Source organism: Eutrema salsugineum, unplaced genomic scaffold, assembly GCF_000478725.1.
Source record: "Eutrema salsugineum unplaced genomic scaffold, Eutsalg1_0 scaffold_9, whole genome shotgun sequence".
Lineage (NCBI taxonomy): Eukaryota > Viridiplantae > Streptophyta > Magnoliopsida > Brassicales > Brassicaceae > Eutrema > Eutrema salsugineum.
In genome coordinates this window covers 7,023,685-7,043,133 of record NW_006256342.1, presented here as the reverse complement: position 1 = coordinate 7,043,133, position 19,449 = coordinate 7,023,685, and the positions used below count along the sequence as shown (strand labels likewise).

The following is a 19,449-nucleotide window of genomic DNA, read 5'->3' as shown; positions in this document are numbered from 1 at the left end:
TCTAATATCCATCCAGTGGAGCTTTAACTTCTGTTTGAGGAATTTTTCTTCTACTACTGCCAACCGAGTCCAGTGTTCCTGAGCTTCAGCCTCAGCCTGTATTGCCAGAGATGTTGGATTTGTAAGGGTAGACTGTTGCTTCTCGCATAGTGTCTCAAAAGCCTCCTTTGTGCGTCGAGTTATATCACCTATTTGAGCTCTCTGCAGGTTGTGAAGCAAAGGTTTAAGGGCTTTAAGCTCTTTGGAGAATTGGTATATGGCTGAGGTAGAAGAAAACAGAGTTTCAGTTCCAGCTCAGAACTCCTCCACAAGCGGCTTGAACTGTGGACTGTCAACTAGAGCATTCACAAATTTGAAAAACTTCACCCCTTTGGCACTGCAGAATCCAAATGAGTGTGACACCTTAAGTGGTCGGAACACCCACCAGCTTCGAAAATACTATATAATCTCGGGAAACTCTGCAACCATTCATCATTGACTAAAACCCTGTCCAATTTTTTCCAAATCAAGCCATCATCTCTTCTATTGCACCATGTCAAATATGGTCCATTAAATCCCAGATCCGTGAGAGAACAGAGATTTAAAACATCTTGAAAATCCCTAGTTCCCTGAGAAAAGAATGGGTGAGCATCAAACCCAGAGTGATCAGCTCCCGTCAATATCTCGTTGAAATCTCCATAAATGATCCACACATTGCTCCTAAATATTGGTGAGATAAAATGAGACTTTAGATCCTCCCAAAGTACTTGGCTCTCATCAGAAAAATTTGAAGCATAAACAAACAAACAAAATAATTCCTCCGCTCTATCCTCCAACCGCACCGAACAGGTTATTAGTTGACCGCTTTTAAATAATGGCTTGAGCTGAACTCCATCCTTCCAGATCACCCATATACGCCCTAGATCACTGAATTCATAGTTTGTTAAAACAGAACAATCCCCAAAGACCGAGTTAATTATCTTCATAGATTTATTCTCCTGAACACGTGTTTCTATAATGTAACCAAGCTGTAAAGAAAATTTATTTAATTAACTCCTGGCCACCGACTGTTTTGATGATTTATTGAGGCCTCAGATATTCCAGAAAAAAATGGACATTAAGGATTTCTCTTATTGGCTTTCCTCCCTCTGACACTAGGTATATCCCTAGCTTGCTGAGTTTGTTGAGTCGAAAGAAACTTATGATCATTTTTAGAGCTTCAAGGCAGAGATACTCTGACACTCGATTCCTATACTTTTTTTCTGAGAAGGTGCCACTGTTTTTACAGATGTCACCGGAACCTGTGCCTCAACTGACTTTTTTGGGACTTCCTTTTCTTTCTCCACTGAGCTTGTTTCCTGCACATTTTCCTCCAATAGTTCACCTTCCTCACCTGCAGCCACTAAAGCTGCAAACTCATTTGAATGGGCTAGAATTTTCACCTGCCCAATTTCCAAATTCTGCTTTTTCTTGCCCAAGGATCTCACTACAAGAAATGTGGGTATTAATAGCATCGGAAGATAGCGTTATTGACAAATATGCTATTGTATACGGAGACGGGATTTTTTCATAGCGTTTATGATTATGAAACGCTATAATTACTATCGCGGGAAAATGGAAACTTTTAGCCGCCTAAATTTGGTGAGCGCGTGCACTTTACCATTGCAGATTAAAAAAAATAAACGCTATCTTATTTGTAAAATATTTCCAAAAGTAAATAAGTTTATTTTTTTCTTCATTTCTCAAGTGACAATCTCATTGTTTCTCGTAAATGTTAAGCGGGATATAAAATTTCAAGTGCCGGCTCTTGCTAAAAAATGTCAAGCGGGAGTACAATAGAAAGATAAAAAAATTTATGATTGACAAAAATATTAAAAATATTTGTTGAAGCAAAATCTGAAATAACAAAAAAAAAGGTTCTTTCTTCCTCTTCGTCACCTCTTCTCACCCTCGATCTATCTTGTTCTTCTATCAATCTCAATCTCTCTCAGTGTCGATCAGTCTCTCTGATCCCATATATTGATTTCTTCTAGAAAATTGTTGTTTCCCCCAAAATTCATGACGATAATCGGAAGAGGAAGACGGTGGTTTGGTTTCAACGCGAGGACTGTGGAGCGAGTCTAAAGAAGCCAGTGCGTTACCGAAGCTGTAAGTACTTAAACCATTTCTATCAATTTTGTGTGGCACAAATTGGCTTAGATTTGAGGGTTTCAGCTATTGTCTTGGCATAAGAGATTGAAGGTGTTTTATGGCTTCGAATTCCATTGAAAGTCAGTAAATTGTGAAGAATCTGAGCTTGAGCTGTGCTCCAGTTATGGCGGATTCAATAGCTTCCTCTGATTCATTGTTCCAGTAATGAAAATGGTCTTGTCTCTTGATCAGGGAGTTGATATGTTTGGAAAAAAGAATTGGCTTTCATTGTTTCATGTTTGTTGTTAGATTCGTGTTTGTTGTTAGATTCATGTTTGTTGTTATTAAAGACTTTAACCTTATCGAGAATTGAGATTACTTTTTGATTCACTCTCTTTTTCCGTGTTTGTTTCCCACGAGTTGGTGATTAAGCCCGAACTGAAAGAAAAAGCGCTGCGAATCAGATCTTATCGGGTTAGTTTCCTTTCGATTCTTAACCGACTCGGTGTCTCAAGAATTCGTTAACGTGGTTAGTTCCTTACGGGTATCAGTTTTCTTTTGATATATTCTTTGTTTTCAAAAGCTGGTGTTGTGACTGGTCATTATGATGAAGCAGTCTAGTAAAAATGACGACTCTGATTCTTGTAGTTGTCTTGTGTATTTGGTTTGATTGGTGTTTATGAGATTGATATTGAAAACAGGACGGGAAAATTAAATCTGAAACTGTAACTGTACAAGGACCTCGTGTTCCTGTGTTTTGTCTCAATCTCAGATAGAAAAGCTAATCTAATCAGGTTTCAGTTTCTGAATATTCTTTCGATCTCAGATACGAACAAAAGTAGCTTCAAGCAAGATCATGATTTGTTAAACCCTCTTTTTTCACAAATTCGATTGTGATTTTAGGATTGTTATATGTAATCTGATTCACAGGATGATTTTATGCAGAGTAAAGGAAAGCTGAGGAGAGAGATGGAATGTTCTCGTTGAAGAAGAAGAATTGAATTGAAATTTGAAAGTGGTATTGCAATTCAAAGCTAGGACATCATTGGATGAAGTTGAGCTTGTACTGTATAGTTTGATGGCCATTAAATCGCCAATCACCAGATCAGCAAAGTTCCTTAAGGATTTGGCTTCAAATGTATCATTGAAAATCCGAATAAGTAGTAGATCAGTGATTTAGTGTCTTAATAATTCAATAAAACAAAGCTATGTTATCAATAATAATTATTACGAATTCAATAGTAATTGTTCTTTTTTGTCTTATCAATCTCTAAATTTGTTACTGCTGTCCAAAACTAATTAAGAAAAAAAATTATCAATGCATAACTAAGAATTATAATTTACAAAATAAAAAGAAAAAAGTCATAATCTTTAATTAGAGTATAGATGATATGATTTGGGGTTTAGGGTATAAAAATATATGATTTAGGGTCTAGAGATTTGATATGATTTTGTATATATATAAATAAATAAAAAACATTTTAACAAATTATTGATTTAATTTGTTACAAAACACAGATATAAGAAGTAAAAATTTGTGAATATTTGAACTAGAGTTTAAGACATAGGGTTTAGGGTTTAGGGTACAAAAGTATCTAGTTTGAAATATACAATTTTAGTTATCAACAATAGACATATAATAAACATTTTTTCATTTATGGATATAGTTTTCAAAAAGTTTAGGTAATCATTTTAAAAAAATTCTAAACTCTAAATCCCAAACACAAACCCTAAACCTTAAACTTATTACCCTATAGGATAAAGGGTTTGAATATCAAATTTTAATGTTTCTAACAAGATAATTATAATACACTTTTATGGATTAATAAGTTTTTGATTTAAGGTATATAATTATTTGTTCCTAAATCTTAAACTCTAAATCCAAAATTTTTAACTCTAATCCCTAAACCCTAAACTTCTAACCCTAAACTTTTAACTTCTAATACTTAATCATAAACATTGAATTTGTATAACTTATTAAAAATCAACCTCTAATATACCATAAAAACACCAACACTTACAAAAATTTAAAGTATAATCATTTTATAAATTCTAAACTCTAAAATATAAATAGAAAAGATCTGATTGGCTAATCTAAAGTGGTGAGGATCAACCCCTTTTTGATATCCACCGTTGATTAAGGTTAATCGAATGGACAAGAAACTTTTTTTTTTCTCTATCTCTTCTTCTTTTCCCGTGAGCTGTCTTTGTCTCTAACCTAGTTTTCCATCTTTTCCATCAGAGTAGCGGCGGAGGAGGATTCGTGTTCGACAAGCTCTTCTTCATACCTATCGAATCCAAGCCGAACAGATCGGAGAACGCTCGCAGAATTTTCGTTGTCTTCGTCGTCTTCTTCACCGGAGATGTTGATGACATTCTTCTGGTTATTCTGATAAGTTCCTTGGCTGCTTTGATAACGCGAAGATTATCCTCCATGAACCGGATCTCAAGGTGAGATTATTCAGTTACATAGTTTTTTTAAAGTCTGGTTTTAATGTAATACAGAGAAATCAATTGTCTCTTCTTCTCCATCTTTTTCGTTTTCCTCCTCGTCAGTTCTCAGATTTCCGCGAGAAATCACCAGTGTTTCTTCGGTTTTATTCTCCAATATTGATTTTTTTGAAAACATTAGTGGAGACTCCTTTAAATTTAAGTGAGCAAACATCTTTGATATCGAGAATTTCTAAAGTTTGAAGCTTGAACTGTTATGTTTGCGTCACTTTGACAGAATCATTTGGATGTTAACAGATTAATTCAGCTTAGTTTATGTTAATATATAAGGAGATGCCTTTCTCCACTCTATATCTTCAATCAGTTATCTAGTTTGTTCCAAGTAATCATCAAATTGATCGACTAATGATGTGGTTTTGTGCATACTTCAAATAGGTACTTGACATGGACAGGAATGACTACTACGGTGGAGAGTCAACATCGCTTAATCTCAATCAGGTCAGTTTCTCCCTGATGTTTCTATTAAGATTTATTTTCTTTTTTTGTGTGTGGTAATTTTTATCATTAGCTTGCGTTATTGATGTTGCTTTTTGTTTTACAGCTGTGGAACAAGTTTAGGGGAGAAGAAAAGGCTCCTGCTCATTTAGGCTATAGCAGAGACTACAATGTTGACATGATGCCTAAGGTATGATATTAGTTCAGTCTCCAGCTAATGCTCTCTTTTCTAGCTTAATTTTACAAATACGAGTTAGTAATACTGTTATCTCTCGATGTGGTGGACCAGTTTATGATGGCAAATGCAAAGCTTTTTTACTTTACAGGGAAAGAGGTTGGATTTTTGTCACAAACAGCTCGACAAAGTCAAGGAAACAATATGGCAAAAAAGTTTGAATTTCTTGGCCTGAATGTGTAAACGAGGTTTCTCACGCTCCTTTCGTCGAAGATCATGGAACCAGCAAGACAAAAATTTCATAATTCACAAGCTTAGATGCAGAAATTGTATCAAATTATCTTTTAATTATGTATTTTTATTCTGTAATATGATATTTTGTATCTTGGTTTCATATAATATAATAAATTATGGAAATTTTTTTATAATACCAATTTAATTATATTTATAAATAATTAATAAAACAATTATTTAAATATATTTTTGGATCATTATAAAATAATTTAATAATACAAAAATATATGCTATTGTTGTAAAACAATTGGTATAGATACAACCAAATCATAATAATTATTACACGCTATTATAAATAATAATAATAGCAGCGCAATAAACGATATTGTCGTTTAATTAACTATAGCATCCGTCAAGTCCGCTATCTAAAGTGTCTGACCTACGATGACGGGCGCTGTCAAAGCGTTTAAGGAAACGCTATGTTATGTGATAGATAGCGTTGAACGGCCGCTATTAATACCCACTTGTAGTGTCTACTAGCTTTTTCTGGTGAGACCTCTGTCCAGATACCATCTTCCAGAAGCGTGATATCCTTAGGAGACTTCACACCCTCGTTTTCTGATGCTCCAAACTGATTCTGATTGGAGACTGTTACTAAATCTGTCGAACGTTCAACTGTAGGGAACCTGCAACTTTGGTATTCTCATTTTGATCCATCTCAATAACCTGCACTACCTCTTGTTTGATATTTTTTCCATTTGCCGGAGATCCTGAGTTCACCAAACAGACCGTGTTTAGGTGGCCCCATTTCCCACATTTAGCATAATTCGGAGGTAACCAGGGATAGAAAAATTCCACATCTGATTCTCCTCCTTACTTGAACTGATAGTTGATGATGCAAGGGAGCTCTTTTGTGAGATCAGCCTCTACAAAGATCTTGGCAACTTCAAGATTAGAACTTGCTGCTGTTTCCAGATGAAGCCACACCGGAATCCCGACTGCACTAGTAATGAAACTGAGTCCTTGCCAAGAAAACATACTCGGCGGAACATTTTTAAGATAAACCCACAATGGTACTGATTTCACCTCTGGCTCTGAATCCTCTGTGATCGGAGACCACTTGGAAACTACCATCGGGATTTTCAGCTATGTTCCATATACCCCTATGTAGAACCTTGGATCGAAGGATTGGATTTTGGATTTTGATTTGAATGTTGATTCATTAATGATGTTAACGTCAATCCTCTGGTTATTGTTTCCTTGAGACCATATTTTATTGACGACCATGTGGATTTTAGCTACATGAGGAGCCATTGCCAAAAATCGCCCTACGATGAAATCGTCCCATAAAGGAGCTGCCTCAGAAAATTCCTGTGGAACCTCAATGGATTTCTGACCATTTTTTATCGAAATTTGAACCTCATACTTTGACATAGAATTCTTATTATGAACAACGTAAGCCCACAAAAGAGTAGGTTGAGAGTTTGTTGTTGCCGTGACACAAGGAGAACCACTCTCCGATCCTTGCAACGTCACACTCCCTTGTTGGAGAGTAAACAGCGGCAATGGCGGCGGCGTGAGAGCTATGAAACCTTGAAAAACCTAGATCTCACAAAAAATCGCCCCATAGCGCTTAAATGCACTATTTTATCGTGACTCGTTATAAAAAATATGATCAAGAGTTTGCCATTCCAGATTTCTTTTTTACTGCACATCACATTTTCCTCCAATTCTTTGATTGTATCCTTTAGCTCTACAACCACCGATTTCACATCTTTAACCTCCTCATACACAGAATCTTCCACTCACTTGAACAAATGACCCTAGTTTGACAACAAAACAACACAATAACACAACAACACAACAACTGTCGTTATCTATTCTATGTCGATAAAGCTTGGGCAAGTTGACCCACATTTTCAACTTCATACCAAATTAAGACATACCTTTCGTTTTGTTGTGCAGCGGATGAAAGGTCGTCCTGAATTTTCTTGAGTTTTAGATGTGTATTTTGTCACCTCCGATCCACACATACATTTCGACGGAAACCCACGGTCGACACAAACAATACATTGCTCAGAACTGGTACTCATTGAGATAGGAGAAGGAAAATTCAGAGAAGAAATCGATGTGTGTGTGTGGGGATTTAGAGCTTGAGAATGTTTGAAAATTAATTTGGGGATTTAGGGTTAGAAACAGAAATTGGGGATTTTTGGTCGATTTTGGGGTTAAAGAAGAAGAAGGTTGTTTTTTGGGTTTAAAGAAGGAGAAGAAAAACGACGCTGTATCAATTAAGCGTGGTTTTAACGGTTGTCAAACTCTGTTTAATCAATCCATTTAAGGATTTAACGACATGTCTGTTTTGGCCAAGTCAACATAAGTTCAGGTTTTAATTTTTCAGTCAACACAATATGATGATTTAAATAGCCTTCGTCATAGTTCATGTTTTTTTTGGCCAGGTTTTGAAAGTTCATGCTTTTTTTGACAATTTTCCCAATAAAAAACCAAACATAAATATAACAACAATCTTAGACATTCAACCAATAAAAAAAGATCTAATAACCATAATAAATATATTATTCTATTTACTAAAATATTGTAATTACAGATGTTTTCTTTTCTGTAATTCTTTTTACCTCTCCTTCGCCAGAGTTCTCTCTTCATTTTCTCGCAAGTGTTTGTCATTCTAATCGGTTATTCTACATCTTTCCGTTCTTCTTCTTTAACGTATTTCATTTATGTTTCTTCTTCTACTTAATTGTCTTTGACTTTGACTTATTCTTTATCATCTTTTTCTTTTCGAATAATTGTTCTTCTCCATTCTCTTTCGGTTTGTCATTGTCTTTCTCTTTCGATTATTCTATTTCATCGTTTTCGTCTTCTCTGACTTAATATTTTTTCAGTTTTCTTCATCTTCTACATTTTCATCTCTATCTTCTTCTTTTTCTTCCTTCTTTATATTCTTATTTTTCTTCTTCATGTTATTTTTCTTAATTTCTTAATCATGCTGGACTTCTTGTTTTTTATAATCTTTGTCTTCTTCGATTTCTTCTTCTTCTTTTCTTTTGTTTTTTATCCGTCTTGTTTTTATTCTTCTTTCTTCTTATAATTCATCACATTTTTCTTCTTTGTTTTCTTTAATTTCTTGTTCTAAGTTTCTCTTAGCTTCCTTTCCCATCTTCACCTTCTCATAATTTGTCATCTTCAACTTCTATTTTTCTTCCTTATCTTGAACATATATGTCTTCGTATTTTTCGAGTTTTTCTTAATCAGCTCTCTCTTCTTCTCCTCCTCTTTTTTTTCTCTCATCTTCCTCGTTTCCTTCTTCATCTTCATCCTCTACAACTTTGACTTCTACTTCTTTATCGTCTTTTTCTTCTCCAACACCTGCTTTTTCTTTTACTTTTTTTCTTCGTTTTATTTATGTTGAGTTTTCTTTAATCTATCATTCTTACTTATCTCGTCTTTGTCTTCTTCCTCTTCTGCTTTGTCTTCATTTTCGTCAGCTTAGTCTTCCTCGTTTCCTTCTTCATCTTCATCCTCTGCGACTTTGACTTCTACTTCTTTATCGTCTTTGTCTTCTCCAACACCTGGTTCTTCTTTTAGTTTTGTTTTTACTTTTTCTTATTTCTTTTGAGTTTTCTTTAATCTATCATTCTTACTTATTTTGTCTTTGTCTTCTTCCTCTTCTGCTTCCTCTTCTGATCTTCCTCATTGTATTTTTCTTCTTCTTTTTTCTTATTTTCTTTGACTTATTTTTCACAATATTCATGATCACAACTTCTTCTTTTTTTCAATTTCTTACTCCCCCTCTTCTTCCTCTTATTCTTCTACTACTTTGTTTTCTCATTTTTTCTTTTTCTCTAACCTCTCAAGCGTCTGAGTCTTTTTCTTCTTCTTCTTCAACTTCCCATCTTTTTATCCTCATGCGTCTTCATTAGTATGGGTTATGCACCTTTTTATTTTTATTTTCGAAATTAATTGATATGACTTTGTCTTTGTCTTTTTGACTTCTTTGTCGTCTATTCGTATTTTTTCTGCTTCTTCTTCTTTTATATCCTTCGACTTCTTCTGTAGTTTTTTTTTCTCTTATTTTGAATAGGATGTACAATTGATAGTTGTATTTATTTGTACAGAATCAATTTCTTGAAAGATAGTATAATAATTCTTGTGCAATAAAAAAAATAACGTAAGATTTGTGGACTAACATGTTTTTTTCATCGTTGTTTGCTCTGATTATGCTACTTCTAATGAGGTTTTGTAAGACTTTTTTTCATTCAATCAAAATCCAATTCAGATGAAACACTTTTACAATACACAATTTTTCAAAAACGATATCTCATTGCTCTCATTGGCAATTTGACCATAATGTCTGTTTCACATGTATAATAATAATAAAATGATCAAAAGTTGCAACAAATCTGTAGAAGTTCAAGAACAAATTTTCCGTCATGCTTATTTTCTATTTTGTTCTCTTAGTTTACTTTCAACCATCTTGGCCATCTTTTCATTCTCCTTCTTCATATCATTCCCACATTTTTTTGACATCAAAACAGCTTCATCATTTCAAGTATTATTTTCTTGTAGCTTACGTTCATGAAACCACTTATATATTTAAATTATCTAAATTTTAAAAACAATTACAGTTAATATATATATATATAAACCCCTTATATATATAAACAATTACAGTTAATAAAATGGTATTTACATGTGTTACCTCCGATAAAAAATATTGTACAAAAAAAAATTTAAAATATATTTCTTCCTTAATTTTTCTTTCTTCTTCAATATCTGTGATTTCTTCCTGCTTGTTTTCATCGTCTTCATTTCTTCCGACTTCTTTTCACTATCTCCAATTTCTTCATTTTCTTTCTTATCTTTCTTTATCATATTTTTCGTCTCGATATACTATTATTCAGATTTTTTTTCGTCTTTTAATTTTCTGCTTTGTCTAATTTAACTAATTTCTTTTTGCTGTTATCATGTATTATATTAAATTGATGAGAGTGTTGTATTTTTTAAACAAAAAAAAAACCATTAAGACCGTCTTAGATTGATCGGTTGAGTTGACTTTAAAAGCTATATTTTTAGTAAGATTAGTGAAAATGAATAAAAAAGCTATGACTTTTTAGGAAAAAGATTAATTAAACTGGTTTCAATTAATCGATTTAAGAAGGATCTAATTTTTTGATCCAAAATCTCAAGCTTTGTATATATATATCAAGACTAATACAATATATAAAAAAAACATAAAGTAAAGCTCTAAAGATAGAGTTTTTTTTCTTTCTTTTGTATGTTTTTCTTAATACATATGAAAGGGGGAGAGTCGATCAAGTAGTGTCCCTGTTCTTGTTATGCTCATCAGATACAATTCCTCAAGTATATATTTTTTAACTTTCAAACATCTGATAAGCAAATATCAAAACATAAATGTATTTCAGAGTCCTCGGTTAAAGGAATAATATCAACAGAAGGACACAAAAAGGATTATAGAGTACTAATGTTTTGTAAATGCTAAGAACCAGAGAGATTCATTAGTCAGTCACATTGTTGTCGCTTCTAAGTTTGACAAATTTTAAATCACGGTCGGTGTTTACTTACACACACGCACATAATAGGTGTCACATAAAGCACCAGATACAAAATACAAAAAGACCAATTTTAGCTCATGATTTTAAAGTTAATGTGAGCTCCAATCTAAATCAAAGAATGCTACTACTTTAACACTGTTTACATATACACATTTCCCGCTTTGTATATTTGAACTGGTAAACCGTAGTTATGGAACACCCTAATCCTACCGTCCCAAGTTTCTGTCACGATCACAAGCCCCCACAGGTGCAGCGTACAAGGGTTAACGTTCTCGCACACGTTCCTCAAAAGCCTCAGCTTAGACCTGATGCTGGCTTTAGCTGAAATCGCTGCTGCACCTGCACCTGTTACTAGGCCAAGCTTCTCTTCTGGCCACGTTGTTGCTCCTTTCATTGGAGAGAGATAGTCCATCCGCAACAGGAAATGAACAACTTTTTTCGCAGATCAGCAATGAAACTGTCCCCCTCTTTCCCCTTGCCTAGTCAAGGTATGGCAACAAACATAAGACCTGATCGTTTTTGGTTTCTGAGAAGAAACAGCCTTCTTATTTGGTTGAGAATAGTCCCATACATGAATCACTAAGCCCTCTAATTCTGACACAATGTGTTTCCAACAAAGCAGAAGTTGGTCTCAGTGTTGTCCTAAGGCTGTAAGCTGCAAAACATCCACCAAGAAAATAAGAAAAAAGATTATATCAAAACAAACCCATAGAAGAATTCACCTCAGCACTGAAATTCCAATGTTTTTAGAACTTCATACAAAACCGAAGCAATTATGCGTGCAAACCTTCAAACGTGATATACAAGAACTTGTACCTTGATAAACTAAAAAAAACAAGAAAGACAAATGATCTAATATCTCAAGAGTAAGATCCACCAATAAAGAAACAAACAAAGTTCTTTTATCAAACGCAGTTTTGTCTAATAATACATGGCTTATATCTGCTTGTGTCATAAAGAGGACCCGAGCCTAAATTTGATAAAGAAACAAAAAAAGTTCCCTTTCAATTAAACTGAGGACTCTGAATCTTTAAGGCAGATATCAAGTGACATCAAATCAACTGTACACCAATCCTCCTCATGTATTCTGTTAGGATCTAGAACATAAGTAAATGTAACAATGGAAGAAATTAACGGCAGAACCATGTATTAAAAAAAAAGAGGAGGGAGGCGCACGTTATACAAAGGTTGTTATGAAATGTCTCAAGAATCTAGTAAACAAAAAACAGAGACAGTAGAATAGAATACACAAAGATTGTGCCATTAAACGTAGAGTGATGGGAATTCTGAATACTGGAGAATTCTTCGCGAAACAAATGATTATAATCCATCCAACCCACAAATTGTGTGCGCCTCTCAAGGTGTAAACCTTGACATTTCAAAATTATAATAAACTTTTAGAAAAACATCAAACTATACATGTAAGTGAATAATAACAACATACAAATGCAAGTAATCATGAAGAAAAGAAAGTCGTGGAACCAACTTACTTTTAAGGAACAATAACGTTGTAACAAAAAAAAAAAGAAATATGGACTTACGCTTACCCTTCAGGTTCACGATCAGGTTGAGACAGGTGGAAGCTCAAAACGGGAACATCTGAATTAAAGAGAGAGAAAATTCAGACAAATTACTTGAAGCTTTGTAATATAAACGATGCATCATTTACTCCAAAATATTTACGAACACGAATATATAAAAAGATGTTTAGGAACAATAAAAAAGAGGAACACGATACGAGCATATATATAGAGTAGGATAAATATCTTAGGATTTACAGTTTTTATGTTGGTGACTCATTAAAACCGCTGGTCCATTAACAAATTCAATGACCCATAATCGATGAAAAAAACCATGTCACACATATTGACACGTAAGATTAATGATCTCCTTATCTGAATTAATTAAAACGATATATATATATATAGATTTTAATAATGACACATAAGCGAATCATTCTGGAGACGACACATAAGATTTTTGACTTCGCAAATAATAGTATAGATAAACTCGTATATATATATATATATACTTATCTTGTATATATATCTAGTATATATATATTTAAAAATTCCTATGGTTTTAAGAGAGTATTTACCTAATGTTGGACCATTTAAAAAAAAATATTACGGTAGTGTTTTTAGGACTGTACACTTTAAAATGGAAATTGTAAAGCTGAATTAAACCGACAATAAAAAGTTCTTAATTACAAACCGAATATAATAGAACTGGAATTGAGTCTAATCAGACTAAATTAAATTGCATACAATTAAAATATGAGAAAATGAATGAAATAACCCAAAAAACTAAATTTTCTAAACAATAGCCTCTTCATTTGGAAGAGACCAAATTAGCATTCATTAATTGACTTTATCTATTAACATCTCTAATCATTATCTTTAATCAGAAACGAGAAACTTCTATCATCATCTCCGAACAGAAACGATTTGGACCATATTCTCCTTCTTCTACGTATTTTTTGTTTCGCTTCTGGATTTTGAGAAATATATTCTCGATTGCTCTTCTTCAAACTCTTCTCCCTCTCTCTCTGAATCTCTTTCCTCTCCGTTGTTGTGCTGGATTAAGCTTGCAAAGGAAACCCCTCGGAGAGTACACCAACACCATCCTCCAGAATTTCCCCACAAATGTCTTCTTAGGCTGCTTCTCTCATCAAATTCGCGAATCCGAGGAGGTCGTTACCATAGAGTACTACTAATTATAAGCCCTTCACGGTTCGTTCTCTATTGACTCTTACTTCTCTCATCAAATTCTGAGTTTCCGATCTTATTTCAATGTTTATGGAAATCAAAAATTCTGGTTATCTTCAACTCAAATTGGTCTTGCGGATTATTTCTAGAATTGTGGTATCACAGATCCTCCTTGGACATTGAGACGATCCTCCAAAGACATGCCGCTGCTTTTGGGGATGACATTGTACACTGGCTTTTTTTAGGAATCGCTTTCTGAATAAAGTAGGAAACGTTCTAACATATTTAGGAAGATCTTCCTAAAACTTTTCTTATCTGATATATCTATTAAGAACGTCATTTGTTGGGTTTGAAAATTGAGTTAGGGTTCTAGTGTTGGGATTACTAGAAGAAACGTCTTTTAACTAGAATTATGTTTTCTAGTTAGTGCTGCTCATATATAGGAAGTTGCATCTTGCAGTACTGGAGCTTCTTCCCAAACTTTGGTGGTGTGGAGAATTACATCTATTACCTCTCTGAATGCTTGTTAAAGCTCGGACACAAAGTCAGTTTGAGAATTAAATCTAGTACCTCTTCTTTCGTTTTTTTTTTGTCTTTTGTGTTTGTGTGTGTGTGTGGTATTTAGCTTTGGTGAAATCAAATTCTCAAAGCCTTTCTATGCATGTTTGTGATTAAATACAAGTTTATATGCGTGTTTTGTAATTAAATACAAGTTTCAGTTTTATTATCAAGTAATATACCATAACTTGATTGGATCTTATTAATACACTACCTTGATTCATAAACCTATTTATGGGGTTTTGTAATGGCGCAGGCTGCAAAAGAGTTTGAGTCTGAGCTGAAGATGAGCCCTGAAGATTCTGTTGGTGACTCATCTCCAGTAGCAATGAGTAACAAAAAGAGGAAGATAATGAAGTTTCATCGAGTTCAAAGAAAAATATATGAATGAAAATAAAATTCACCTTTTCTGTATCTACAACAATTTGTGCAATGGGTTTAGATCAAATATCCTTATTGAAGGCATCAGAGTAATATTCCTATGAAAGTTGGCTCCATGGTGTTTGAATTTAATTTATAAAGCCCACACCTTGCAAAAAGTTCAATTTTTACATAAGTTGAACCTAAGATCAAAATATAAAAACTTTCATGACTCTCTAAGATCTTGTTATGGCTATTACAATTCCAATCTGAATCATGAGATTAATCTTCTACAGGTTTTATTCACTAGGTAGTTTCTGTCTCTTTATCCTCTCTAGTGCACCCAGATTCTTGCTTGTACCGTTCTCACCGCCTTCCTCAGCTTCTTTATCGTCTTCCTCTCTGTTTCAGGCCAGTCTTCCAAGCACATCAGCATGTACTTCTTTCTGAGCAATCTCTATTTTGTCTTCTCCGCCAGACTCATCATCTTCTGGCAAACCTGCTTTATTCAGCTCATTGTTCGCCTCTTTCATGTTTACCATCTTGTCTTTTTCATCATGTTCTCTTGTAAAATGAAATGAGTCTAAAAAACAAAATTTCAAATACAGTTCCAACTGTCAAAATTACAATAAATGCAGAAACACCTTACTGTTTTAGGAAGCTTTAGGTAGATTTTGGATTTTGTTTTTCAAAAAACCATTTTCTTAACCATTCAAGTTTTTGAATAAACAGATTTCCTAAATTTTAGGAAAATTAGTTTTTCAAATTTTTTACATTTTCTAAATAGAAACCAAAAACTACTATTTAGGAGTTCCTTCAAAAAAAAGTTACCGTACATTGTGTTTTCTTTTAATTTTTATAAATACAGTACTGTTTTTTTTCAATTATTTTTTATTTTATTTTTTTTTTCAAATCGAAAATCTTATTTCTACAATAATGTGAAGTAATGAAATAAATATATCTGCATTTTCGTTTCATAATTTTTAATTTTAGATCTATAGTGGTTTTTTATTTTTTGTGAGTTATGGTGTTTTTTTTTTAAAAAAAAAATCTTATTTCTAAATTTATATTTTTATTATTACTTCTAAAATTTTGTGATTTATTATTTTTTTATAAAAAATACGATTTTGAAAAAAAAAAAATTTATTTTTAGTAATCGTAAACACATGAAAAATGAAAAAGCATAATAACACTTTTTAAAAAATAATTATTGTTAACAAAACCAATTATATAACAAAACCCAAAAGCCAGAAACCAAAAACGAAAAACCATGCAAACATTCATGGCCTTAGTAACGTCTAAAAAAACAATCTTAAAATATAAGAAGTCTTTCCAAATTTTAAGGAATACATTCCTAAATGTATAAGAACCCTTACTAAAACTTTAAGATGTTTATCTTTAAGGGTTTATGAATGTTTTATAAGAGTCAATGAAAATCTCTGGAAATTTTTTCTAATGTTTTGAAAACCTTCTTAAACATTTATTTGGCTTCCTAAAATACGATTGAGGTGGGTTTTCCTAAATCTGAAAAAATCTTTCTTAAGAATTCAACATGGCTTCCTAAATTCTTATTTTGATGTTTCAAATGCTCCATTTTCTTTGTAACAGATGCAATGACAGTTTTCTATTTCATAACATCAGTTCCATAAACATTTAGGAAGGTATTAATATAAACGTGAGAAGGCTTCCTAAATTGTTACGAATAATTGAACTAGTGTATTGTTTGTTGGTGCAACTCAAAATAACAAAAATTTCATCCAATCTATACCTAATTAAATAAGAACCACGATGAAAACAAACTTAACAGTGTTTAGAATAACTGAATAAAATTTTAGGAAAGATTTCCTAAAACATAAGAAAAGGTTCCTAAACCTTGTGGATAGCTTCCTAAAATTGTAATAAGTGTATTCGTAAGGGATATCTTTGCATTTAATCTATGTTGTGTCATTCTCGGCCACATCCGGTGCTTGAGATATATTTTAGCGATTCAGAAACACCTTCTTAAACTAGTACAAATCTTTTTGAAAATTAAGATGGTGTTCTTGTATTGAAAATTTAGTAAGGTTTCTTAATGTTTTAGGAAGGTCTTCATGAACTCGTCTTAACTAAAAGAAGAATCACGTTTACTGTTAAGTGAGACACTCAAATCCACTACTAACTCATGGAGAGACTGTATGCCCACAGTGAATAAGTTAATTCATATGAACCAAAACCCGAAAAAACTTTTGAAAAAAATTATATAAACCTGTGAGAAAAACGTTTTGCTGAGTATGTGGTGACAACCAGCTTCTTGTCTCCTTGGTAACCCTTGTACAGAAAATCTACAATTGAAGGAAGAAAAGCAATAATCAGACCATTAAACTAAAGACTAATAAAAAATAATTTATCAAAGGAAAACTTGAATAAGTAGTAAAAATTAAACATGAAACAAATATAAATATATAGAAACAGCATTGAAAGTCCTTTCCCTATGCAACAAAAATTATAAATGAGCCAGCTTTTATCTTCAAACTAAATACACGTTCATTACTGGTTCAAAATCAAAGAAGTATGAGATATCTTAAACTAGGATTCAAAAATCAAAGAAGTATGAGATAGGTAACTCCTGAAGGCCATCACAAGAGGCAACAGTTTCACAAAAGAATTAAACACATGGAACAGAGTACTGAATCCTAGATAATTCACATGAAAATTCAATCAAACTCAAATGATTCAAGATGAGGTAAGCGATCACAGAAAATGTTTAGCTAAAAAATATTCATACCTCAGAAACGTAGAAGTGGAAGTGTAGATCCTAAAACCAAAACTACTTCACAAACGTCAAAAAATTTCATCTCCAGATCATAGTATTTCTTTTCATTAAAATTCTCAAATGGAAAATAAGAATATCACAATTCTAAAGCAGATTCAGAGACCCAACATTTCAAATCCGAAAATCAGACAAAGAAAGGATCAAATTTGAGTAGAAACCCAAAAATTCAGGATTATCATACAAGTAATTGCTAATTATTCGAAAGACTAAAAGAAAATAGTGTCAAAACCGGTTGGCGAGGAGGTGGTCGTAGAGCATCATATAAGGGTTAGGACGCTGAGATTGTTGGAGACGACGCGGTGAAAATCCTCGACTCAGGGAGGTAAGGAAGAGTAACTAGTGGGAGAATCATCCGCGAATCGGATGATAAATCGAGTTTATCGAAAGTTTTGTCAATTGCTGTCAAATTGACGAATATATAGTGGATAAGGAGCTAAGCTCGCTCGATCACTGAATTTGATTGTAGAACACAGGTGGCGACGTAGGGGTAAGCGGCGAAAACTCCACCTGCTCCGTCGTAGATCCTTCCACATAGAAAAATTGAGGAGGGAGGTGGTGTCGACTGTCGACAATGAGGGATTCAGAAATCATAGTCGTCGTTAAAACTAGAGGTTTAATGAGTGCTAGATTGGTCAGCCTGAGAAATAGGGGTTTTTCTAAGAACATTTAGTTTTTTTGGGAAATTAAGTGGAAGAGTATGTGTCCAAATTGGCACTATTATTTTATTATATTTAATAGATGCGAAATTATTCAGCACTCTACTCTTTCATTTTAGCAATGTTACTCGATATAATCTACTAGCACTCTAAACTTTTTTATATCTAACAACATTTTACTTTTTTCACAAAAATTTTCTTTCTCACGGAGAAAAGTTTATTCTACATAAGAGACCACATTCTCTTCCTTTAAATTTGAAATTCAAAATCTTATTTTTTTTCCAGCTCTTCCTCCCTTTTCTCTTTCAAGCTCTTCCTCCGAAGCTCGCTAGACGAGAATAATCCACCGCACCACCTACATTCCTCGACCCCAAAGTTGTAGTTCTTCCACCACTGCTGAGTGACCGGTATAATTTTCAATCTCAGCTGTCATTTCGTTTGCTCAGCTCAATTTTCTCGTTTGTTCTCGTTTTTCCATAAATGACATCTCTGTAATTCTAGATCTAGCATTACAATATACTTAATACTAATATCTAGGACTGTGTTTCATCAACTCGTATAATCACATGTTTCTAATGTTAGATCTAGTTTTAGAGATTGGTTAATAGTTTATTTGATTACAAAAATGGAGTGAACAATCCAGATCTACGCTTTTTAGATCTTACTTTCGGTAATACATCATAGATAGTAGTCGACTACTCGTTGCAGAACGCCTATTCTAATAGCCTACAGAACTATTCTATATGAATTGTTCACCCCATTTTTCAAATTGGGTAGTTATCTACTTTATTAATATATACAGAATGGCAAACAATGTATTTCTCCAACTTCGGATGTATTGATCGATGTTTTTGTAAGAGTAGAGAGAGAACCTGTAGACTTTAACTGCTAGACCATATATTCCTTGAATGCGGTTGGAAACACCAGTTGAAGTGCTGTGAGCATTGCTACCTGTTCACTCATTACCAAATTGCGAGGAATGTTCTCGTGCCTTAGGTATCTACCATAGTAAACTACTTATGTATAGATGACTATGTTATGTACTCTCGTTATGAATATTTTCTTGTAGTCAACTACTATTTAATTATGAACATCTTGCGTTGCATTTGTAGCGTACTATTTTATCTGTGTATTAATTGTTATACACTTTTTAATTGTAGTTGAAATTTTTGTATCTAACTACTTAGTATTACTTGCTATTAAGATGCCTAGCGTTATGTTCTCGGATTTTAAATATAAAAAAATTGACAACAAAATAAAAAAGTCAGAAATACCCCTATTATGATGTTCATAGTAG

General features: G+C 33.3%; 1 long non-coding RNA gene across 1 annotated transcript; it reads left to right on the top strand.

Moving 5' to 3' along the window:
• Window positions 1-13,459: 13,459 nt before the first annotated feature.
• On the top strand, window positions 13,460-14,785 carry LOC112084140. Its single transcript, XR_002898123.1, has 2 exons — window positions 13,460-13,790; window positions 14,581-14,785. It is a non-coding gene; the product is annotated as an uncharacterized LOC112084140 (long non-coding RNA).
• The last annotated feature ends 4,664 nt before the right edge of the window (window positions 14,786-19,449 follow it).